The sequence below is a fragment of the Lithobates pipiens genome, unplaced genomic scaffold, assembly GCF_037356315.1.
Source record: "Lithobates pipiens isolate NorthernLeopardFrog02 unplaced genomic scaffold, aLitPip1_a1.2 Scaffold_3, whole genome shotgun sequence".
Lineage (NCBI taxonomy): Eukaryota > Metazoa > Chordata > Amphibia > Anura > Ranidae > Lithobates > Lithobates pipiens.
The window spans coordinates 252,187,124-252,214,147 of NW_027507790.1; the positions used below are offsets into that span (position 1 = coordinate 252,187,124).

General features: G+C 46.3%; 1 protein-coding gene across 1 annotated transcript in view; it reads right to left on the minus strand.

Annotated features, from left to right (window-relative positions):
* Nucleotides 1-27,024, minus strand: part of ZBTB7C (zinc finger and BTB domain containing 7C) — a 140,657-nt gene that overhangs the window by 45,395 nt on the left and 68,238 nt on the right. The gene's annotated exons all lie outside the window — the stretch shown is intronic.

Below are 27,024 nucleotides of genomic sequence, written 5' to 3' on the forward strand. Positions count from 1 at the left end.
CGCCGAAATTCGGGCCAAGAGTTGCTGGCGCACATTTCCAGCGGCATAATAAAAAAAATGCAGACGGCCCCCGGATTAACCCTTAGACTCGGATCACAGTGCTGCGACTTGGGATTCGACTTGTGAGACCCCCTGAGTCGCATGACATGTGAAATCCCATGTTAGTCAATGAGAGTGGTCTTGAAGTCGTTCCGAAAAGGTTCTTGTTCTACTTCAAGGCGACTTCTTTCCGACTTCTATTCTATACTTCTATCAAAGTAGTACTCAAGCCACCAGGAAGTCACCTGGCAAAGTCGTACCGCAAGTTGTGCAACTTTCAGGTTGCGGCGGTGTGAACCGACACTTAACCACCTCCAGACCGCGATATACGTCCTCACTTTGGGGAGGAATATCGTTATGGCAGCAGCTAGCTACCATAACCCTGGTATCCTCGTGTTCGGCCGGCGGTCCGCTACAAGATAAAAGTGGTCTCTGTGGTGGATTCGCCGCAAGATCACTTTTACCGGCGGCAGGAGAGGCCCCCCTTCCGCCACGCTCCAGTGCCCCCCCCCCCCGCGCTTACCGGAACCATCGGCAGCGGCGGAGGTGATTGGTCCTCTCTGTGGCTGGGCATGGAGACAAGTGAGGGGGAAGATGGCCCCATCCGTCTCCATGACATTGCAGTGGTGGAAGCGGAAAACGCCACTTCCGCCCATAGTCATTTTGACCCCAGATCTCATATTTAACTTCTTGCAGTCTGTGCTATTGCTGAATGACCGCCACAGCGTGGACCTGAATTTCCGAGAGGCCGTCATATGACATCCTCCCCTTTGCATGTGCCCTGAGCACCCCCTGCAGGGCGCCCACGGCATGTACCAAACCTGTATAATATGGGGACACACACAGACATCCATTCAGTGTGTAGTGAATCAGGCAGGCCCTCACACTACATGGATCTAAAGGAGATTGTACAATCAGATTGTATAGTGTATGCCAGCTTTAGTCTCAGAATACCATAGTTGCCAACAGTCCCGATTTGCCCGGGACACGCTCAGACCAGGGCACTGATCTGATTTGCAGGAATGTCCTGGGCAAATCCTCTAGCAGAATATTAATTAAGTTGCTATGCCCGCAATATCAAATTTGACCACAAGATGGAGCCAGTGGTAAATTTGCTGTTTTTGCAGAAACTAGAAACTGTTCACCCTTAACAAAAATTCCCATCATTCTTCAGTCGAAGAAAGAGAAACAGGTGCATCCTGAGAATTCAGACTCCATCTTAGAGACTGAAAGAAGGAACCAGCTAACTGGCATTAGCTTGCATCCCCTAAAAGCAGCATCGCTGGTGAGAATTACTTATTGCCATCTTATAGCTTATTTATTGTATTTCTGTATACTTCATATACTGATTATATGTATCTGTATTTTTGTTTTCTCAATAGTTTCACCCCACCCTGTTTGTGAATAAAGCTTCATAATGACGCTCAGTCTGGCTTATTGCAGAACAGGAGGATTTACCTGCATGTCGAGCTAAACACAGGGAAAGGTGTAGCCGGGACAGAACACACTATACAACCAGATTGTACAATCTCATTTAGATCTACCATCAGCTATGTAGTACAAGAGTCTGTCTGATTGGGTAAAAATTGATTGGACAGTTTAGGTGAGTCCCCCTAGTACATAGTTGATGTTAGCTTGAGGAGATTGCATAGTGTATGGTCACCTTAATGTTCACCACACACATGTTACAATCTGATTGTATTCAGTCCTGGCTGAATGAGAAAAAAAATAAAACAACCCGCCAATGGCCAGTTTTAGATTGTAAGCTCCTTGAGGGCAGCGACTGATATGCATGTATGTATAAATTGTTTGCACTGTAATAAACACCTATAACAATAATATCTGTCTGTCACCAGGACTGGACGTGAGGAACCATCCAACATATTGAGTTGTCACCAGAACAGAAATAAAAAGGGAAATCTTCCTATGGGGACACTAGTTCTGGTGACAACTGTCTATGGGAGGATTTGCTTTTTCTTCCTGTTGTGTCTACAGGACAGGAAGTAACAGGAAATAGACATGTGAGGTTCGTTTCTTTCCGAATTAAAATTCGGACAAATTTTCGTTATTCGGAAATTCAGATGTATCCGAATTAGAATAGTACCAAATTTAAATGAATCAGAAAATAATGAAATTCGAAGGAGGAAATTCGAATATTTTTCTAATTCAAATAGTTTTCGAATTTCCAAGGAGAATAAAATAGAATAGAAAATAAAGGAATAGAATAGAAAATAAAAAAATAATGTCTATTCTATTCCTTTATTTTCTATTCCATTCTATTCTTTTTGAAAAATGGAAAACTATTTCGAATTCAAAAACTTTTCGAATTCAAAAACGTTTCGAATTAGAAAATTTTCCGAATTATAAAACTTTTCGAATTAGCAAACTATTCTAAATTGATTAGAAAACTTTTCAAATTTGAAAACTACTCGAAATTGATGCAAAAACGTTTTGAATCGATTCGAAAACAAATAAACGAAACGAATCCCGAAAATGAATTAAAAAATTTAACTAAACTAATTTATGTAAATAACGAAATGAAACAAAACAAATGTTTTCGTTCTGCAGATGTCTAACGGGAAATCTCTCAACTAGGACACAGATGACAAAAAACATAAATCTGATGGGGGTTGAGCATTGACACCGATTGTGTTGAGACAGTTCATTGACAAGAATACGCTTGCAGCAGAGAGAGGTACATACAGGAGAGGGATCATTAAGACTCGCTTCACACATATGCAGTTTGCTTTTGATCCGTTTCTGCGGTGCTTTTTGCGGTGCATTTTGCATTTTTCCCACATTCTTTGATGCGTTTTGCTTTTTTATGCTTTTTATTGCCAATTTGTTGTTGGGCAGATTAACCATTCAGCTCCGGACGATTTACCCCCCTTTATGACAAGACCATTTTTTGCCGTAGGGCACTGCATTACTTTGACAACTGCGCAGTTATGCGACACTGTAACCAAATAAAATTGATGTCCTTTATTTCCCACAAATAGAGCTTCCTTTTGGTGGTATTTGATCACCTCTGCGGTTTTTATTTTTGTGCTGTAAACAACAAAAAAAAACACAATTTAAAAAAAAAAAAAGAACAATATTTTCTACTTTCTGCTATAAAACACACCCAATAAAAAAAATTTAAAAAAATCTAATTTCTTCATCAGTTTAGGTCAGTATGTATTCTGCTACATATTTTTGGTAAAAGAAAATCCCAGTAAGCATATATTGATTGGTTTGCGCAAAAGTTATGGGATATATTTTTTATTTACTAGCAGTGGCAGTAAACAGTGACTTATAGCAGGACTGCGATATAGCGGCGGACAAATCGGACACCTAACTGACAGTTTTGACACTTTTTGGGGACCAATGACACTAATACAGTGATCTGTGCTAAAAATATGTACAATCTATAAAAAAGTGTAGCGCTAAAGGGATGAAAAAAAATATGCAAAAATACAACAACATGTATAGTATCGCCGTGTGCAACCACATGGGACTCTATATCTATATATGTAACGTCAAAGCAATCTCTCCGCCAATGCAATTGATGGCAATAGGTTTTCTCCAATTGGATAGAGGTCCAGCTCAGAATGATGGACGCATAAAATAAAAAGATGGGGCCATATAGTGTAATTCCATTAAAAAACAAAATTTTATAAAAAATGGTAACAAACTCACATTTTTTAAGTGAATCAAGCGCTTTCAAATAAAAATCGGCTGCAGTGGAGTTCTCCCGACGCGTTTCGTCCTCATAGACATCGTCTCACCCCAGACCTCTATCCAACTGGAGAAAACCTATTGACATCAATTGCATTTGGTAGAGAGATTGCTTTGACGTTTCCTTGGTGATCCATCATATGCGAGCTTGGATTTCTACAGATACTACAAAAGCCTGTACGACCCTTTGAATATATATTCTTTTGGGTCAGATACGTCTGGCAAGCCCGCATCCACAGAGGTGGTGAGATTGTCACGTGGTGTTCGCATGCTATCTCTTTAAGAGTGGAAGGTGGATTTGTAGTTTAATTACACACGTGGGACTTACGTGGAATACTTTCAACAAACAAAGAGACTTCACGTTTAAACAAAGAATTTTTGTTTGACATTGACTGTTTTGTTCTATGGACACATAGTAACACATTTTTATACGGCAAATGTTCTGTTTCACAGATACATATAAGCACAATTCTATATGGCAAATGCTTCACTAATATAATTTTGGTGTTTATTAGGATTAAAGCCTTCACTACAGGTAACATATATAGAGTCCCATGTGGATGCACACGGCGATACTATACATGTTCTTGTATTTTTGCTAATTTTTTTCATCCCCATTAGCGCTACACTTTTTTATAGATTGTACACCTTCTACCTAAAATATCCATTTTGGTGTGTTAGCAGCTTTTTTTGACATTTGGATAGCGCAGTGTTTTTTTCTTTAAAGTGCTAAAAATATGCACTGTACTAATGACTATGGCTGGAAAGCGGTTAACATCAAGGGCGATCAAAGGGTTAAATGTATGGCTAGGTTGTGCTTACTGACTGTGGAGGAGGTGCTTGCACTAGGGGAAGGCAAAGATCTGTGTTCCGGGTTTGCAGAAACACAGGATCAGTACCTTCCCCTTTGAAAGGACGGCGTTCTGCCTTGTTTACATAGGCAGATCGCCTTTGCACCTATGTCCTGTGAAATCAGCAGGCGCTGGCGGACATCAAGTCCGCAGTAACCGCCTGCTGGAGAACAAGTCGCGGGCAGCGCTCGCACGCCCCAGACCCGGAAGTGCCAGATTACATACTAGGTACATGATCTGTCTCAGAGTGGGGGCCATGCCGCAGTATATGTACAATGGGTGGGCTGCAAGTGGTTAAGAAATGCAACATGCGGCAGAAATGCACTACATGCTTTTCTGCAGTTTCTCTATTGATGTTTATTGAACCAAAAATGCACCGTTTTGCATTTAAAGTCTGACCCTTTCCAAAAATGCAGCGGCTAAAAACAGCTTAGATGTGAACGTGTCCCATAGGAAACCATGTTAAATGGTCTGTAGTGCGTTTCTGAAAAAAAGCACTAAAAAACACATAGGTGTGAACCAGGGCTTAGAGAGGGGATCACAACTCTTGGAGAGGATGATAAGGGACTATATACAAGATTTTAGTAATGAGAATGGTATCATTAGCAGTAATCAGCATGGATTCATTAAGAATCGTTCTTGCCAAACCAATCTACTAACCTTCTATGAGGAGGTGAGCTGCCATCTAGGTGGTGATAAATGGGGAGTACTCGGACTGGTCAGGGGTGGGTTGTGGGGATCCCCCAGGGTTCTGTGCTGGGACCAATCCTGTTTAATCTGTTCATCAACAACCTGGCGAATGGGGTAAACAGTTTAGTCTCTGTATTTGCGGACGATACTAAGCTAAGCAGGGCAATAACTTCTCCGCAGGATGTGGAAACCTTGCAAAAAGATCTAAACAAATGAATGGGGTGGGCAACTACATGGCAAATGAGGTTCAATGTAGAAAAATGTAAAATAATGCATTTGGGTGGCAAAAATATGAATGCAATCTATACACTGGGGGGAGAACCTCTGGGGGGAATCTAGGATGGAAAAGGACCTGGGGGTCCTAGTATATGGCTCAGCAAGTATTAAAAAGGGGATTCATTCCAAAGATAAAACGATAATTCTCCCGCTCTACAAGACTCTGGTCCGGCCGCACCTGGAGTATACTGTCCAATTCTGGGCACCAGTCCTCAGGAAGGATGTACTGGAAATGGAGCGATGTACAAAGAAGGGCAACAAAGCTAATAAAGGGTCTGGAGGATATTAGTTATGAGGAAAGGTTGCGAGCACTGAAAGTGATTGTAAACCCTTACAAACCACTTTGACCTACAGGTAAGCCTAGATTAAGGCTTACCTGTAGGTCCAAGAAATATCTCCTAAACCTACACGGTTTAGGAGATATTTACTAAAAGACAGTCACAGCTGTCTACGGCGCATGCGCAGGCGCACTATCATCGTTAGCAGCATGCCGCTGCTAACGGCGATATGCTGTTAGTGGAGGCTCCCATGCACATGCGTGGGAGTGACGTCATACCCGGAAGAAGATGGACGCTCCGGACTACAGGGGACATCGGTGACATCGCTGGCTCCTGTGTCAGGTAAGTGACACATAATGGGCTACTATGCGATGCATAGTAGCCCATTATGCTTTACCTTTGCAGGGAGACAAAGAGGAAGTAAACCCATCACCCATTCCTCTTGAACTTATTTTCTCTGGAGAAGAGACGCTTGAGAGGAGACATAATTTCAATATTCAAATACCGTACTGGTGACCCCACAATAGGGATAAAACGTTTTCGCTAAAGGGAGTTTAACAAGAATCGTGGCCACTCATTAAAATAAGAAAAGAGGTTTAACCTTAAACTGCGTAGAGGGTTCTTTACTGTAAGAACGGCAAGGATGTGGAATTCCCTTCCACAGGCGGTGGTCTCAGCGGGGAGCATCGATAGTTTCAAGAAACTATTAGATAAGCACCTGAATGACCACAACATACAGGAATATACAATGTAATACTGATATATAATCACACACATAGGTTGGACTTGATTGACTTGTGTCTTTTTTCAACCTCTCCTACCATGTAACTATACATCACTGTAGTTCACAAAACAGGCAGGGGGAGCGCTAGAGGCACAGAGTCCTTAGCATGACTTAAACAGTGCTATGCATCTATAGGGATATCCAGACTGAGTATGTTCTTTAAAAATTGGCCAGAAAACAGTCCCTATGTCTATATGCCTGAATACATTTGTGGAATGTCACAATAATCAGCTACAGCATCATCAAAATGCTCCACCTTATGTCATTAAAAAGCAGTCCTTTCTCCAGTCTCCTCTCCCCCAGTAATCATACTGTATATTGTAACTTTAGGTAATAGGCTGGGGCTGAAATGTGTCAGACATTTGTGTCCTCTCTGAGCCGGGATCTTAAACCAGTAAGTAGAAGGTGACCCTGTGTGATTCCTGAATAAAGATGGCTCTGTCCTGGGGAAATTAGCAGATGCAGGCATTGTCATGGGAGTGCTGTGGTCTCTATAAACATATCACACTTACACATTGCTTAGCACGTAGGTATTTAGCATGAAAAATATATCTAATGCTACGTCCAGTTTTAATGCCTGGTAGTTTTGCCCTTTAACCAAACCGGAATATTGTCTACAGTGTTATTATCTACTGCAAAGAGGAAAAAATAAATAAATAAATGGGGGCAGTGCATTAGGCAGACGGCTGAGACGAGTGTCTAGGTCCGGAAGTGTGGAAGAGCACATCATGAGGACACGGCGCAGTCTAGTCTAATGTATTAGCAGCAGAATTTTAGTCTTATTTTCACTCATTAGCAGCAGCTGGAAGTTCATAAGAGGTGATCAGACAAAACAGATGTGTCACATTTCCCAGAGCTGCTCATTAGAAGACTTCTACAAGCTCTGCAGGGGCGATGGAGGGCGAGGAACTCCCCCCCCCCCCCCCAAAAAAAAGAGCACCCTGCTACTAAAGATCAAAAGTCACAGCCAGGCTAGAAGCAGAGTCTCCAGAACTTATACAATGTTAGAATATTGCCAATGTCATCCATATATCTGCTATGGGTGGAACCTGGAGGGTTGGGTCATTCACTGGTTTGTCACATTTCCCAGGGACGCCTACAAAGAGCTGCCCCACCACTGTTTCCACAAGAACAAATTCCTGGGCAGGATCTTTTCTAGAAGACCATAAACATTAAGGCCTCCTGCTATGCTGATAGGGTGGTGTAGCGGAAACACCTACAAAGAGTTGTCCCACCGCTGTTTTTACAAGAATGTGTGGTGTCACCCAAATTCATGGGCAGGATCTTCTCTTGAAGACCATAAACAATCAGGCCTCCTGTTATGCTGATAGTATAGTGTAGCGGAAACGCCTACAAAGAGTTGTTCCACCAATGTTTTCACAAAAATGTGTGGTGTCCCCAAATTCATGGGCGGGATCTTCTCTAGAAGACCATAAACATTCATGCCTCCTCCTATGCTGATCGTATAGTGTAACGGAAACACCTACAAAGAGTTGTCCCACCACTGTTTTCACACGAACACGTGGTGTCACCCAAATTCCTGAGAAGGATCTTCTCTAGAAGACCATAAACATTCAGGCCTCCTGCTATGCTGATAGTATAGTGTACAAAGAGTTGTCCCACCACTGTTTTCACAAGAATGTGTGGTCTGATATGGGTCTGATATGGACTTGGGGGGGACCCCCACGCCATTTTTTTTGGCATAGGGCTTCCCCTTTAAAGTCCATACCAGGTGATGGGGCCAGAAAAGTGTCAATCTCGCTGATGGAGGCGGCGACATTGACTTCCTGCACTAGTCCCGTCTACCTGGAGCCACGTTCAAAATGAATGGACTTTTCTCCGTGTGTGGGCAAGTCCGTTCATTTCAAAAGTCCGGCGGACTAGCACACAGACGGGCGGATTTGACTCGGCAGTTCGATTTTTGGACTTTTGGAAAGAAAAAGTCAGCCAGAGCCCACACACGGGAGGATTGTCTGATCGTGTGTACGCGGCATTAGTATCAAAGTCAATAATGAAGAACTTTCTTAGGCCGCGTACACACGAGCGGACTGTATGGCCTACTTAGTCCGTCATACAATCCGACGGACAGTCCGTCATACTTTCGAATGAACGGACTTGACCACACACGGATGCACAAACAGTCCGTCGAAAGCTTGCACGATGACGTGTACAGCACGTACGACGGGACTAGAAATAGGAAGTCCAATACACAGCAATGCACCCTTCCGCCGTGTAAATCCTTTCTGAGCATGCGCCATTCTTAGTCCTTCGAACTAGCCTACTGACGAGCGGATTGTCCGCTGAAACCAAAGTATGACGGACAGAATTTCAAAAAATCCGAAATACTTAGTACGCCGGACTGCACGCTGAAAAAGCCCACACACGAGCGGACTGTCCGCTGAAATGTGTTTCGACGGACTAAGTAGGCCAGACAGTCCGCCCGTGTGTACGCGGCCTTACTTTGACCAAATCCAGAGAATAGCCATTCACAACTGGATGTTCACTCAGGTTGGACAGTCCCTCTCTCACAAGGCCTAGCAGCCAACACGGTGCTTACTCATGAACAAGTCTCTGCCACAGACGTTGTTGTAGAACATACAAGAATAAGTCTCTGCCACAGACGTTGTTGTAGAACATACAAGAATAAGTCTCTGCCACAGACGTTGTTGTAGGACATTCAGGAAACTAAAACTTTTTTAACACTCGTGCGATACCTGGATCTTTCAGCCAGCTTGGCAATACCCACAAGACTGGATTCACTTAGGTACTTCAGCCCCACCAGGCTCTTGCTAAGAAGCCAACCCGTACGTGGCTTTCTTCTGAAGAGTCCTCCCCTGGATAGCTACGAAGTTTTTGAGCCTCTCCAACTGCCGGAGACAGCACTGGACCACCTTGGAATCCTTCTTTAGTTTCCTTTGCCTCTAGCTAGCCAGCCCCGAGACAACAAGTCCGCACCCCAGGCCATAGCCTTCCTAGGGGCTGGTCAGGAGGACCAGGACCATGGAGTCAGAACATACTTCTGGACCGGAACCACGAACCACGTGACATCTGCATCTTAAGTACCCTCTCCCAGAAAGCACAGCAAGAGTGACACTCCCACTGGGCGGGCTCCGAGAGAGAGTAAACTTAAAGCGCCCAACCAGACTGTAGTTCCTTGCCCACCAGAAGAGACAGCGCCCCTTGTGGCCAGGCTGAACATCCTATAGTCCAGTCAGACTGATGCTGAGGTCCAAATTTAGAACAATTGTACCCAAACCAAACTGCAGTTCAGGTGTAACCTTAACTTTCAAAAACATAGCGCATGCTCTTCAGGAGTCGGCGCTACACATCCAAACAGCATCGCAGATGTCAATATACGATATGTATTTACAGTGCCTTGAAAAAGTATTCATACCCCTTGAAATTTTCTACATTTTGTCATGTTACAACCAAAAACATAAATGTATTTTATTGGGAATTTCTGTGATAGACCATCAAAAAGTGGCACATAATTGCCAAGTGGAAGGAAAATGATAAATGGTTTTCACATTTTTTTTTTTTACAAATAAATATGTGAAAAGTGTGGTGTGCATTTTTTTCAGTCCCCTTTACTCCAATACCCCTAACTAAAATCTAGTGGAACCAATTGCCTTCAGAAGTCACCTAATTAGTAAATAGAGTCCCCCTGTGTGTAATTAAATCTCAGTATAAACACAGCTGTTCTGTGAAGCCCCCAGAGGTTTGTTAGGGAACCTTAGTGGACAAAAAGTATCACAAAGGCCAAGGAACACACCAGACAAAAAGTCTGAGGAGACATTTAAAGCAGGGTTAAGTTATGATAACATATCCCAAGAAATTGAGCTTGAAACCCCTGCTCTAATTGAAGTGGAAAAATGGACTGGATCCATCAGATGACATGCAAGTATCTTAGTCAGTAATTGGACCTCCATTCCATGTTCTGGTTGGATAAAACCAACAGCAAAAATCCTAATTGTATCTAGCTTGTGATTTGAAATTGTTATATAAAAAAAATATGACAAAAGCCTGAAGATTTTCTTTGAGCTGTTCTGTTCCTAACTGTCCATATGTAACGCCAACCCTCTGACATGTTTTGAAGTCCTCCTGAAGTTTGGTGAAGGAGAACTCTTTGGTTTAAGGTAGGGTTACAACCTCATCTCTTTTAACCCAAACACATATAAATACATAGATAAATAAATACAAAATTTTGTTTTTTGCTGAAAGTAATGGCTTTGTTCTGGCCACTAGTGATGGACGAACTTCCGACGGGACGTTTCGCGAACGCGAAACGCGAACGGACACAAACGTTCGCGAAAACGACCGTTCGCCGCGGGCTCCATTGACTTCAATGGGAGGCGAATTTCGCAAACCTTTAGGTCGAATTTGCGGCCACGGGGTAATTATTTGGGGGTAGCACGTAGTCCCACCACCTGGACAATAGCATAATACATGTATGAGGTGAATTTGGGATCGATAACTACAAGCATTTTTTTTTTATTTGGGAAATTGTTCTGACAATTCAGGACTATGGAGCTAATGAAGGCAATGGAGGAGAGGGAAGGTCAGGGACCAGGGTAGGCAAACAAGAGGGTGCAGGAGATACAGAGCACTGACAGCAGCACCGTAATACAGAGCACTGACATCAGCACCGTGACATACAGCGCTGACAGCAGCTCCGTGACATACAGCGCTGACAGCAGCTCCGTGACATACAGCGCTGACAGCAGCTCCGTGACATACAGCGCTGACAGCAGCTCCGTGACATACAGCGCTGACAGCAGCTCCGTGACATACAGCGCTGACAGCAGCACCGTGACATACAGCGCTGACAGCAGCTCCGTGACATACAGCGCTGACAGCAGCTCCGTGACATACAGCGCTGACAGCAGCTCCGTGACATACAGCACTGACAGCAGCTCCGTGACATACAGCGCTGACAGCAGCTCCGTGACATACAGCGCTGACAGCAGCACCGTGACATACAGCGCTGACAGCAGCTCCGTGACATACAGCGCTGACAGCAGCTCCGTGACATACAGCGCTGACAGCAGCTCCGTGACATACAGCACTGACAGCAGCTCCGTGACATACAGCGCTGACAGCAGCTCCGTGACATACAGCGCTGACAGCAGCACCGTGACATACAGCGCTGACAGCAGCTCCGTGACATACAGCGCTGACAGCAGCTCCGTGACATACAGCGCTGACAGCAGCTCCGTGACATACAGCGCTGACAGCAGCTCCGTGACATACAGCGCTGACAGCAGCTCCGTGACATACAGCGCTGACAGCAGCTCCGTGACATACAGCGCTGACAGCAGCTCCGTGACATACAGCGCTGACAGCAGCACCGTAAGCAGCCCCAGGAGGAAGTCAGCACAGCACAGGGATGGTGTGATCCCCTCATAATAAGAACCCCCAGGAGGAAGTCAGCACAGCACAGGGATGGTGGGAGCCCCTCATAATAAGAACCCCCAGGAGGAAGTCAGCACAGCACAGGGATGGTGGGAGCCCCTCATAATAAGAACACCCAGGAGGAAGTCAGCACAGCACAGGGATGGTGGGAACCCCTCATAATAAGCAGCCCCAGTAGAAATATGACACCGCTCAATCTCTTCAAAGAGGAGGGTAGGGGCATATAGTACGGTGTGCTTTTTTGGGTCAGGGAAGTGAGCCAAATGAATTAAGAAGGTCTGTGTGCTTGATTCCAAAAATTGTTTATAGACATATACATGGTCTACTGATCACATGTGTTGAATTCCTCCGAGATCCATGCCTCATTCATTTTTAGAAATGTGAGGTAGTTAACACTGTCGTGAGCTAGGCGAGTACGCTTATCGGTCACAATCCCCCCTGCTGCGCTGAACGTCCTTTCGGACAGGACACTGGATGAGGGGCAAGCCAACAGTTCGATTGCAAATTGGGCAAGCTCTGGCCAGAGGTCAAGCCTGCCCACCCAGTAGTCTAGGGGTTCATCACTCCTCAGAGCGTCCACATCGGCCGTTAACCCAATGTAGTCGGACACCTGACGGTCTAGGCGTTCCCTGATGCTGGATCCGGATGACACCTGTCGATGGGTCGGCTGAAAGAATGACCTCATATCCGAAGTCACCAACACATCTTCAAACCGGCCTCTTCTTGCAGGCGCTGTTGGATTGGTACCCGCAAATCCTTCTCTGGGAGTGGGAATTGCTCCTCTGCCAGCGCACGCAAAAGCAGAATGCAGCATTTCTCGAAGCAAGGCCTGGAAGTGCTGCATTCTGACAGCCCTCTGCGACGGCGGTAACATTTCCGCCATTTTGTGTTTGTACCGGGGATCTAAGTACGTTGCCACCCAGTACTGGTCCTTGACCCTCATGCTTTTTATACGGGGGTCCCTATTAAAACACTGGAGCATGAAGGCCCCCATTTGCACTCAAGCGGAAGGTATGTGGTGGTGGTGGTGTTGTTGGTGGTAGTGTCTTTGGGGGTGCACATAGCAGAGAGTGAAGAAGAGGGTGCAGATCGAGAGGATGAGGAGGGTGCAGAAGAATAAGGCTGAGTGAGCCACTCAACCAAGTCTGGTGCGTCCTTTAAAGTAATTGAACGCACCTTCTGCAACTTCCCACTTTGGCTCAAGGCTGTTGCTCCTGCCCTACCCCTACCACCCCTGCGGAAGGGCCTGCCTCTTCCTCTGCCTGTCATTTTTTAAATCACCCTGTGACAAAACTCTTAGTCCCTATACCGCTGAAGGACTGCTGCAGTATAGGGCAGCGGTCAGCAGTAGTGCACGTCAACCCTATGTATTGTGGACCGATAGCGGTCCTTACAGAACAGCAGACTGTACTGCACTCAGGCCTATGTACCGTAGCACCCTATACCAAGTTACCAGTCCTTATAAAAACTTTTGTGGACCAAGCAGGTTGTGTGTTAGTGATTAGCAGACTGTACGTCAGTCCCTATACCAATGAAGGACTGCTGCAGTATAGGGCAGCGGTCAGCAGTAGTGCACGGCAACCCTATGTATTGTGGACCGATAGCGGTCCTTACAGAACAGCAGACTGTACTGCACTCAGGCCTATGTACCGTAGCACCCTATACCAAGTTACCAGTCCTTATAAAAACTTTTGTGGACCAAGCAGGTTGTGTGTTAGTGTTTAGCAGACTGTGCGTCAGTCCCTATACCGCTGAAGGACTGCTGCAGTATAGGGCAGCGGTCAGCAGTAGTGCACGGCAACCCTATGTATTGTGGACCGATAGCGGTCCTTACAGAACAGCAGACTGTACTGCACTCAGGCCTATGTACCGTAGCACCCTATACCAAGTTACCAGTCCTTATAAAAACTTTTGTGGACCAAGCAGGTTGTGTGTTAGTGTTTAGCAGACTGTGCGTCAGTCCCTATACCGCTGAAGGACTGCTGCAGTATAGGGCAGCGGTCAGCAGTAGTGCACGGCAACCCTATGTATTGTGGACCGATAGCGGTCCTTACAGAACAGCAGACTGTACTGCACTCAGGCCTATGTACCGTAGCACCCTATACCAAGTTACCAGTCCTTATAAGAACTTTTGTGGACCAAGCAGGTTGTGTGTTAGTGATTAGCAGACTGTACGTCAGTCCCTATACCAATGAAGGACTGCTGCAGTATAGGGCAGCGGTCAGCAGTAGTGCACGGCAACCCTATGTATTGTGGACCGATAGCGGTCCTTACAGAACAGCAGACTGTACTGCACTCAGGCCTATGTACCGTAGCACCCTATACCAAGTTACCAGTCCTTATAAGAACTTTTGTGGACCAAGCAGGTTGTGTGTTAGTGATTAGCAGACTGTACGTCAGTCCCTATACCAATGAAGGACTGCTGCAGTATAGGGCAGCGGTCAGCAGTAGTGCACGGCAACCCTATGTATTGTGGACCGATAGCGGTCCTTACAGAACAGCAGACTGTACTGCACTCAGGCCTATGTACCGTAGCACCCTATACCAAGTTACCAGTCCTTATAAAAACTTTTGTGGACCAAGCAGGTTGTGTGTTAGTGTTTAGCAGACTGTGCGTCAGTCCCTATACCGCTGAAGGACTGCTGCAGTATAGGGCAGCGGTCAGCAGTAGTGCACGGCAACCCTATGTATTGTGGACCGATAGCGGTCCTTACAGAACAGCAGACTGTAACGCACTCAGGCCTATGTACCGTAGCACCCTATACCAAGTTACCAGTCCTTATAAGAACTTTTGTGGACCAAGCAGGTTGTGTGTTAGTGATTAGCAGACTGTACGTCAGTCCCTATACCAATGAAGGACTGCTGCAGTATAGGGCAGCGGTCAGCAGTAGTGCACGGCAACCCTATGTATTGTGGACCGATAGCGGTCCTTACAGAACAGCAGACTGTACTGCACTCAGGCCTATGTACCGTAGCACCCTATACCAAGTTACCAGTCCTTATAAGAACTTTTGTGGACCAAGCAGGTTGTGTGTTAGTGATTAGCAGACTGTACGTCAGTCCCTATACCAATGAAGGACTGCTGCAGTATAGGGCAGCGGTCAGCAGTAGTGCACGGCAACCCTATGTATTGTGGACCGATAGCGGTCCTTACAGAACAGCAGACTGTAACGCACTCAGGCCTATGTACCGTAGCACCCTATACCAAGTTACCAGTCCTTATAAAAACTTTTGTGGACCAAGCAGGTTGTGTGTTAGTGTTTAGCAGACTGTGCGTCAGTCCCTATACCGCTGAAGGACTGCTGCAGTATAGGGCAGCGGTCAGCAGTAGTGCACGGCAACCCTATGTATTGTGGACCGATAGCGGTCCTTACAGAACAGCAGACTGTACTGCACTCAGGCCTATGTACCGTAGCACCCTATACCAAGTTACCAGTCCTTATAAGAACTTTTGTGGACCAAGCAGGTTGTGTGTTAGTGATTAGCAGACTGTACGTCAGTCCCTATACCAATGAAGGACTGCTGCAGTATAGGGCAGCGGTCAGCAGTAGTGCACGGCAACCCTATGTATTGTGGACCGATAGCGGTCCTTACAGAACAGCAGACTGTACTGCACTCAGGCCTATGTACCGTAGCACCCTATACCAAGTTACCAGTCCTTATAAGAACTTTTGTGGACCAAGCAGGTTGTGTGTTAGTGATTAGCAGACTGTACGTCAGTCCCTATACCAATGAAGGACTGCTGCAGTATAGGGCAGCGGTCAGCAGTAGTGCACGGCAACCCTATGTATTGTGGACCGATAGCGGTCCTTACAGAACAGCAGACTGTACTGCACTCAGGCCTATGTACCGTAGCACCCTATACCAAGTTACCAGTCCTTATAAAAACTTTTGTGGACCAAGCAGGTTGTGTGTTAGTGTTTAGCAGACTGTGCGTCAGTCCCTATACCGCTGAAGGACTGCTGCAGTATAGGGCAGCGGTCAGCAGTAGTGCACGGCAACCCTATGTATTGTGGACCGATAGCGGTCCTTACAGAACAGCAGACTGTAACGCACTCAGGCCTATGTACCGTAGCACCCTATACCAAGTTACCAGTCCTTATAAGAACTTTTGTGGACCAAGCAGGTTGTGTGTTAGTGATTAGCAGACTGTACGTCAGTCCCTATACCAATGAAGGACTGCTGCAGTATAGGGCAGCGGTCAGCAGTAGTGCACGGCAACCCTATGTATTGTGGACCGATAGCGGTCCTTACAGAACAGCAGACTGTACTGCACTCAGGCCTATGTACCGTAGCACCCTATACCAAGTTACCAGTCCTTATAAGAACTTTTGTGGACCAAGCAGGTTGTGTGTTAGTGATTAGCAGACTGTACGTCAGTCCCTATACCAATGAAGGACTGCTGCAGTATAGGGCAGCGGTCAGCAGTAGTGCACGGCAACCCTATGTATTGTGGACCGATAGCGGTCCTTACAGAACAGCAGACTGTACTGCACTCAGGCCTATGTACCGTAGCACCCTATACCAAGTTACCAGTCCTTATAAGAACTTTTGTGGACCAAGCAGGTTGTGTGTTAGTGATTAGCAGACTGTACGTCAGTCCCTATACCAATGAAGGACTGCTGCAGTATAGGGCAGCGGTCAGCAGTAGTGCACGGCAACCCTATGTATTGTGGACCGATAGCGGTCCTTACAGAACAGCAGACTGTACTGCACTCAGGCCTATGTACCGTAGCACCCTATACCAAGTTACCAGTCCTTATAAGAACTTTTGTGGACCAAGCAGGTTGTGTGTTAGTGATTAGCAGACTGTACGTCAGTCCCTATACCAATGAAGGACTGCTGCAGTATAGGGCAGCGGTCAGCAGTAGTGCACGGCAACCCTATGTATTGTGGACCGATAGCGGTCCTTACAGAACAGCAGACTGTAACGCACTCAGGCCTATGTACCGTAGCACCCTATACCAAGTTACCAGTCCTTATAAGAACTTTTGTGGACCAAGCAGGTTGTGTGTTAGTGATTAGCAGACTGTACGTCAGTCCCTATACCAATGAAGGACTGCTGCAGTATAGGGCAGCGGTCAGCAGTAGTGCACGGCAACCCTATGTATTGTGGACCGATAGCGGTCCTTACAGAACAGCAGACTGTACTGCACTCAGGCCTATGTACCGTAGCACCCTATACCAAGTTACCAGTCCTTATAAGAACTTTTGTGGACCAAGCAGGTTGTGTATTAGTGTTTAGCAGACTGTGCGTCAGTCCCTATACCGCTGAAGGACTGCTGCAGTATAGGGCAGCGGTCAGCAGTAGTGCACGGCAACCCTATGTATTGTGGACCGATAGCAGTCCTTACAGAACAGCAGACTGTACTGCACTCAGGCCTATGTACCGTAGCACCCTATACCAAGTTACCAGTCCTTATAAGAACTTTTGTGGACCAAGCAGGTTGTGTGTTAGTGTTTAGCAGACTGTGCGTCAGTCCCTATACCGCTGAAGGACTGCTGCAGTATAGGGCAGCGGTCAGCAGTAGTGCACGTCAACCCTATGTATTGTGGACCGATAGCGGTCCTTACAGAACAGCAGACTGTAACGCACTCAGGCCTATGTACCGTAGCACCCTATACCAAGTTACCAGTCCTTATAAGAACTTTTGTGGACCAAGCAGGTTGTGTGTTAGTGATTAGCAGACTGTACGTCAGTCCCTATACCAATGAAGGACTGCTGCAGTATAGGGCAGCGGTCAGCAGTAGTGCACGGCAACCCTATGTATTGTGGACCGATAGCGGTCCTTACAGAACAGCAGACTGTACTGCACTCAGGCCTATGTACCGTAGCACCCTATACCAAGTTACCAGTCCTTATAAGAACTTTTGTGGACCAAGCAGGTTGTGTGTTAGTGATTAGCAGACTGTACGTCAGTCCCTATACCAATGAAGGACTGCTGCAGTATAGGGCAGCGGTCAGCAGTAGTGCACGGCAACCCTATGTATTGTGGACCGATAGCGGTCCTTACAGAACAGCAGACTGTACTGCACTCAGGCCTATGTACCGTAGCACCCTATACCAAGTTACCAGTCCTTATAAGAACTTTTGTGGACCAAGCAGGTTGTGTGTTAGTGATTAGCAGACTGTACGTCAGTCCCTATACCAATGAAGGACTGCTGCAGTATAGGGCAGCGGTCAGCAGTAGTGCACGGCAACCCTATGTATTGTGGACCGATAGCGGTCCTTACAGAACAGCAGACTGTACTGCACTCAGGCCTATGTACCGTAGCACCCTATACCAAGTTACCAGTCCTTATAAGAACTTTTGTGGACCAAGCAGGTTGTGTGTTAGTGATTAGCAGACTGTACGTCAGTCCCTATACCAATGAAGGACTGCTGCAGTATAGGGCAGCGGTCAGCAGTAGTGCACGGCAACCCTATGTATTGTGGACCGATAGCGGTCCTTACAGAACAGCAGACTGTAACGCACTCAGGCCTATGTACCGTAGCACCCTATACCAAGTTACCAGTCCTTATAAGAACTTTTGTGGACCAAGCAGGTTGTGTGTTAGTGATTAGCAGACTGTACGTCAGTCCCTATACCAATGAAGGACTGCTGCAGTATAGGGCAGCGGTCAGCAGTAGTGCACGGCAACCCTATGTATTGTGGACCGATAGCGGTCCTTACAGAACAGCAGACTGTACTGCACTCAGGCCTATGTACCGTAGCACCCTATACCAAGTTACCAGTCCTTATAAGAACTTTTGTGGACCAAGCAGGTTGTGTATTAGTGTTTAGCAGACTGTGCGTCAGTCCCTATACCGCTGAAGGACTGCTGCAGTATAGGGCAGCGGTCAGCAGTAGTGCACGGCAACCCTATGTATTGTGGACCGATAGCAGTCCTTACAGAACAGCAGACTGTACTGCACTCAGGCCTATGTACCGTAGCACCCTATACCAAGTTACCAGTCCTTATAAGAACTTTTGTGGACCAAGCAGGTTGTGTGTTAGTGTTTAGCAGACTGTGCGTCAGTCCCTATACCGCTGAAGGACTGCTGCAGTATAGGGCAGCGGTCAGCAGTAGTGCACGTCAACCCTATGTATTGTGGACCGATAGCGGTCCTTACAGAACAGCAGACTGTAACGCACTCAGGCCTATGTACCGTAGCACCCTATACCAAGTTACCAGTCCTTATAAGAACTTTTGTGGACCAAGCAGGTTGTGTATTAGTGTTTAGCAGACTGTGCGTCAGTCCCTATACCGCTGAAGGACTGCTGCAGTATAGGGCAGCGGTCAGCAGTAGTGCACGTCAACCCTATGTATTGTGGACCGATAGCGGTCCTTACAGAACAGCAGACTGTAACGCACTCAGGCCTATGTACCGTAGCACCCTATACCAAGTTACCAGTCCTTATAAGAACTTTTGTGGACCAAGCAGGTTGTGTATTAGTGTTTAGCAGACTGTGCGTCAGTCCCTATACCGCTGAAGGACTGCTGCAGTATAGGGCAGCGGTCAGCAGTAGTGCACGGCAACCCTATCTATTGTGGACCGATAGCGGTCCTTACAGAACAGCAGACTGTACCGCACCCAAGCCTATGTACCGTAGCACCCTAGACAGACCAAGTTACCAGTCCTGATAAAGAGCTTTGTGGAACAAGTGAGTTGTGAATGATTAGCAGACTGCAGCAGAAGGGCAGCAGTCAAGTATAATATTCTTTCTATATTTGGAAGAAAGAATATTATACGTGTACAAGCCTATTACCGTACCACTGATACCAGTCCTGAAAAGAACCTTTGTGGAACTAATAGTAACAGCAAGTCTTTAAAATTATCCTCACTGCCTGACACACTGCTTCCTGCCTGTCCCTATACAAATTGGCAAAAAAGAGTAGGCTGGAACGATTAGCTGGAACAGCTCTTTTGTGGACCTGATAGTAACAGCTAATGATGATGATGATGATGATGATGAAGAAAGACTAATCTGGCTGAGCTGTCCCTAAAATAGCAGCATACAGCGCTCTGTCCCTTTATCTAAACTGACAAAAGAAACTCAGGCTGCTGACCTAACACCTATACCAGTCCTGAAAAGAACTTTTGTGTACCAAATAGCTAGCGTTTTCTCTGTCCCTACTCCACACAGGATCCTTTCCCTACAGTGACAGAAGAAAGAATGTAAAATGGCCACCGGATCGGGTGTATTTATAGGTTAGGGGGAATGTCCAAGTGTCCATGAGCTGTCATGTCTCAATTGGTTGTCCTGTAACACATGATAAACGTGTCACGAAAGGTTAAAGTTCTTGTATACATTAAACACGTAAGTCCGCCGGGGCGAACGACGGAAAAAGGCGTTCGAACCCGCGGACGGCGAAAGTCGGAAATTCGCCGCGAAACGACCGCCGGGCGAACCGTTCGGCCATCACTACTGGCCACTCGTAAAACGTACGTCTTATTGTCGTCCTATGTACAGATACTCCAGTCTCTGCTGTGGAACTCTGCAGCTCCTCCAGGGTTACCTCAGGTCTCTGTGCTGCCTCTCTGATTGATGCCCTCCTTGCCCGGTCCATGAGTTTTGGTGTGCGGCCGTCTCTTGGCAGGTTTGCTGTTGTGCCATGTTCTTTCCATTTGGTTATGATAGATTTGATGGTGCTCCTAGGGATCATCAAAGATTTGGATATTTTTTATAACCAAACCCTTACTTGTCCTTCTCAACAACATTGTCCCTTACTTGTTTGGAGAGTTCCTTGGTCTTCATGGCAGTGTTTGGTTAGTGGTGCATCTTGCTTAGGTGTTGCAGCCTCTGGGGCCTTTCACAAAGGTGTGTATATGTAATGACAGATCATGTGACACTTAGATTGCACACAGGTGGACATCATTTCACTAATTATGTGACTTCTGAAGGTAATTGGTTGCACCAGAGCTTTTTATGGGCTTCATAACAAAGGGGGTGAATACATATTATCATTTTTTTATTTCTGAAAAATAGTTTCATGTATATATTTTTCTCAAAATACTTCACCAACTTATGCTTCGTACACACGGTCGGAATTCCGGACAGAAAAAGACCGATGAGAGCTTTTCATCAGAAAATGTGACCGTGTGTATGTTCCATCGGAATTTAGCTGTCCGAATTTCCGCCAGCCAAAAATTGATAGCATGTTCTCAATTTTCCATACGGGAAAACTTTCTATCGGTAATTCCGATCGTGTGCATGCAATTCTGACATGCCAAAAATCACGCATGCTCAGATTCAACTACGAGACAGAAGCTTTTGGCTACTGACTATTGAACTTCCTTTTTCTAGTCACGTCGTACATGTTGTACGTCACCGCGTTATAAATGATCGGAATTTTATGTGACCGTGTGTAGGCAAGACAGCTTGAGCCGAATTCCGTCAGAATTCCATCGGGGAAAACCATCAGAGCTTTTTCCGATGAGAATTCCGATCGTGTGTACGCGGCATTCGATTATTGTGTTCTGATCCATCACATATAATTCAGATTAAAAAAAACATTGAACTAAAGGATGTAATGTAACAAAATAGGTAAAAAGCCAAGGGGGGTGAATACTTTTGCAAGGCAGTGTATGTTTGGTTTTAAAGGGATGAGGTGGCAACCCTAGTTTAAAGCGGTTCTTCACCCTAAAGGGGAAGTTCCGCTAGTATTATCCCTCCCCCCCTCCGGTGCCACAATCGGCACCTTTCGGGGGGGAGGGGGGTGCAGTTACCTGGATAATCCAGGTAACTGCACCCACTTCCAGCCAGACCGCCGCATGGCTCCGCCCATCCCCGCATGGCTCCGCCCCCCCTGTTGTGTTCTGGGAAACACACAGTTCCCAGAGACACAGCGGGGAACCAGCGCAGCGCGACTCGCGCATGCGCAGTAGGGAACCGGGCAGTGAAGCCCTCATGCTTCACTTCCCGATTCCCTGACAGAGGATGGCGGCGGTGGCTGCAGCGAGACGAGCGATCGCTCGTCATCTGCCGCCGACATCGCTGGAACCTGGGACAGGTAAGTGTGATATTATTAAAAGTCAGCAGCTGCAATATTAGTAGCTGCTGGCTTTTAATATTTTTTTTTTTAGGTGCAGCTCCTCTTTAAGGAGGTATGGGGACGTATTGGGAAATCCATTGGGGGGGGTCTGAAATCATGAACAGATTAAGAACCTCTTCTCTAAAAAAGGCAGGAAGGTCTGTATATGTTCTCAGGAAAGGTGGTAACCCGAACTGGACAGGTAGGAAGACTTGTCCCAATCAATACAGTTGTCAAGGGCTAGTTCCCACAGTTCTCCTTCAACATAATCTTTTAAATCCCTGAACCGCTATTAAGGAACTATGGATTTCTTTCTGTGGTGGAGCTCACACTTGAACCTGTTCTCTGGTCGATCTGTATCTGTGGCCACTCTAAAAATATCAATATTGTCTGAAAGGCGTAGTTGGGCTTTCGATGTAATCTCTCAATGCAGGATTGTCATCACAGCTGCTGTGACACCGTGGAAGGTGAGATCCATCTGAAAGGAGATTAGCCGTGCCAGCAAATACAATACATTGAGGACAAAGCAGCCCCGACTCTCCTCGTCTCAGCACACCTACATTCTGTACATCTTGTCTCAGGCAGAATGTGTTATTAAAACCACCCACCCTAATACCAGCAATCAGCACTTTCCCCCCCAGGCAAGAAGGTGTTGCAGCACCTGTTAGGAGCTAGGTTGCTAGACAGATCCACAACACAAAACACGGATTCCTGGCTGCGGCAGCCATGTTTATCCAACGTTGGGAGAGGTGATTGTAGTATGTGACCCTCTCACTTTGGGCGTGCCGATGACATAAAGAATGTAGCACAGGAGCCATCCACAGACCACAGGTGTGCACAGCCCTGCTTCTTCAATACTTCAAGTTTATACAGGGCTGGATTATGTGCTATCAGTGCGGTCACACGGTTCCAGTGGCAAGGAGACAATAGATTTCAGCTTCACAATGATATATGCTATATTGTCAAAAGTATTGCCTTTACACGCACATGAACTTTAATGACATCCTAGTCTTAGTCCGTAGGGTTCAATATTGAGTTGGCCCACCCTTTGCAGCTATAATGCCCTTTACACACGACCGGTTTTACAGTCGGAATAAACTGGGTACTTGTGCAGCCAGACGGAGGTTTGACTAAGTTTGGTGACCACTCATTAGACTGCATGAAGGTCTGCAAAGGGTTTTCTTGAAGTTTGCTGGTGAGCCGCGGCCTTCCACAATATCATCTGTAGGCCCTGGCATTCAGTGTGGCACAATTGAGCCTCTTCATATACTGAATGAACAGTAGAACTTTTAAAGAAGAATTTCAAAACTAAAATTTGGTGTATTTTGGGGATACTGCTAGCCTGATCATGGGGCAGTTCTGAACAAGTAATGCCGCGTACACACGACTGGAATTCTCATCGGAAAAAGCTCTGATGGTTTTCCCGACGGAATTCTGACGGGATTCTGCTGAAACTGTCTTGCGTACACACATGATCACACCAAAGTCTGATCGTCAAGAACGCGGTGACGTACAGCAAGTACGACGGGACTAGAAAAAGGAAGTTCAATAGCCAGTAGCCAATAGCTTCCGTCTCGTACTTGCTTCAGAGCATGCGTCGTTTTTGGTCCGTCGGAACAGCATACAGACGAGCGGTTTTCCCGATAGGAATTGGTTCCGTCGGAAATATTTAGAACATGTTCTATTTCATGTCATGTGATCGCAATTTCGGCAGTGAAATTAGGTATTTGCAGCCTTTATTGTTATAAATCATACACAGAGGGGGACACTACAATAGGAGGCAGTGCTGATGGGTTATACAGGTTAGAGTGGCTTAACAAACACTTTAATGCATAGAATGCATTAAGGTGAAAAACCTTGAGACTTTACAACCCCTTTAAAGTGGTTGTAAACCCTTACAAACCACTTTGACCAACAGATAAGCCTAGATTAAGGCTTACCTGTAGGTCCAAGAAATATCTCTTAGCCCTTGTACATATGGTCGGAGATTCCAACAACCAAATCCGTCGGATTTTGTCCGTCGGATTTTGTCCGACGGATCTTGTCCGAAACTGTTGCATACACACGGTCGGACAAAGTTGTCGGAAAATCCGCTCTTTCAGAACGTGATGGCGTAATTTCGTTACGATGGGACTACGTTCAGGCTAGTAGCCAATAGCTTTGATGTAGGAATTTGATCTGAGCATGCGTGGCACTTTGTCCGATCGGAATTCTCTACACATGATCGGAGTATGTCCGATCGGAGCATTTTGTCGGAAAATATTTCCGGCAAGTTGGAAAATTTGGTCCGACGGATATTCAGACGGAAACAGTCCGATGCAGACCACACACAGTCAGAATATCCGACAAAACACTCCGATCGGACAGATTCCGTCGGAATCTCCGATCGTGTGTACAAGGGCTTAAACCTACACGGAAATTCCGAACGTGTGTATGCAATTCCGACACGCAAAAACTCACGCATGCTCAGATTCAACTACGAGATGGAAGCTATTGGCTACTGGCTATTGCATTTGCTTTTTCTAGTCCCATCGTGTGTTGTACGTCACCGCGTTCTTGATGGTCGGAATTTGGTGTGGCCGTGTGTATGCAAGACAGCTGGGGTGAAATCCCGTCGGAATTCCGTCTGGAAAACCATCGGAGATTTTTCCAACGAGAATTCCAAACGTGTGTACGGGGCATTACTTGTTCAGAATGGCCCCATGATCAGACCAGCAGTATCCTCAAAATACAACAAGTGTTAGTTTTGAAATTCTTCTTTTAGATGTTCTTCTGAAAGATAAATGACTGTATATGAAGAGGCTCAATTGTGCCACAGTGAATGCCAGGGGCTACAGATGATATTGTGGAAGGCCGCGGCTCACCAGCAAACTTCAAGAAAACCCTTTGCAGACGTCCATGCAGTCTAATGAGTGGTCACCAAACTTAGTCAAACCTCCGTCTGGCTGCACAAGTACCCATACTCATCAGGGAGACTCGGGCTCTATGTTCAGGTGGCCGCAGGAAACATCCCACCAACCCCCCCCCCCCCCCCAAAAATAAACCGAAACGAGAGGAGCCGGGGGATACTATTTCAGCCTACAGCCCACTTTGGGCGGATTCACTTCCTTTCTAAAATAACACTTGGAGAACTTTGCCCAGCTGTCAACCACAGCATCTCCGAGAGCTGAAACCCGGCTGGAAAAACAAAGATAAAAAGACTTCTTCGATAACTGACTCAACTGCAATTCTTCATCCCTCTAAATAAAAAAAAAATACTCAAGCTCAGAGGCGAGTTAAAGGAGCACTCTAAGATCAGCGTGAAAGTAAAATGATTTGTTTTAGCACGTAAAACACCGCACGTTCATATCAGTCCCTGCCCTCAAGGAGCTTGCAGTCTAAGGCCCCTACTTCACATGCATGCACATGCATACTACAGCTAAATTAGATAGAATCCAATTAACCTCCCAGCGTGTCTCTGGAGTGTGGGAGGAAGATGTAGTACCCAGAGGAATATATTAGCAGAAAACTGCGGTACCCAGAGGAAACCTATGCAAGCACAGGGAAAGCATGCAAACTCCATGCAGAGAATGTCCTGGCCAAGATTCATACTGAGGACTTCAGTGCTGCAGGCCAGAAAAGCCAACCACTAATCCACTGATTGGACATAAAAATTCTCCACTCCAAGCCAATCCTTCCCACTGCCACGTTAAACCCAGTTTCGGGCGATTATAGGAGCCATCTCCACTCACAGACCAGGTGCTAAGAATAAAGCCATTGTACCCTGGAAAAGTTTCAGAAAAAGAGAAAATATCTAGCGAGCAGCAGTTGTATGGAGGTAAATGTCTTGTTGATGTCAGAGAAGAATGGGCAGACTGGTTTGAGATGATGGAAAGGCAACAGTAACTCAAATAACCACTTGTTACAACCAAGGTATGCAGAACACCCTCTCTGAAGAACAGAACACATCGAACCTTGAAGCAGATGGGCTACAGCAGCAGAAGACCACACCAGGTGCCACTCCTGTGAGCTAAGAACATGAAACTGAGGCTACAGTTTGCACAGGCTCACCAAAATTGGACAATAGAAGATTGGAAAAACGTTGCCTGGTCTGATGAGTCTTGATTTCAGCTGCGACATTCAGATGGTTGGGTCAGGATTTGGCGTAAACAATGTGAAAGCATGGATTTATCCTGCCTTATACCAATGGTTCAGGCTGGTGGTGGTATAATGGCATGGGGCATATTTTCATGGCACACTATGGGCACCTTAGTACCAATTGAACATTGTTTAAATACCAAGGCCTACCTGAGTATTGTTGCTGACCATGTCCATCCCTTTATGACTACAGTGTCCCCATCTTCTGATGGCTCCTTCCAGCAGGATAATGCACCATGTCACAAAGCTCCAATCATCTCACCACTGGACAATGAGGTCTCTGTACTCCAATGGCCTCCGCACTCACCACATCTCATCCAATAGAGAACCTTTGGGATGTAGTGGAATGGGAGATTGGCATCATGGATGTGCAGCCGACAAATCTGTAGCAACTGTGTGATGTTATCATACCACCAGGGCCGCTGATAGGCCAGTACAACTGGCCCTGCTGTACCGGGCCTGACCAGCAGGGGGGCCCGGGCAACCTGAACTGCAAAGTTAATATTTATGTATATATAAAAAAAAGATTCTCCTCCACCGATCATCGTATGCCATCAGTCTTCTGCACCCGCTCCTAATGCTCCACACACCGCACAAGTCCCGGCCAGCATATCATATTATGGTGTTGTGGAGTGATATTCCTCTCTCTCTCTCTCTCTCTCTCTCTCTCCGCGTGACAAGAAGTAGCAGAGTGAGAGGCGAGCAGAGAGAGCAGGGGCCGGGCGATCGAGAGATATTGTCGACAATTACACAGGTGAGGTGTATGCTTGCTTGGGGGGGGGGGCAGAAGGGGGCTTGAAGTTCAACATCTGCAATACATACC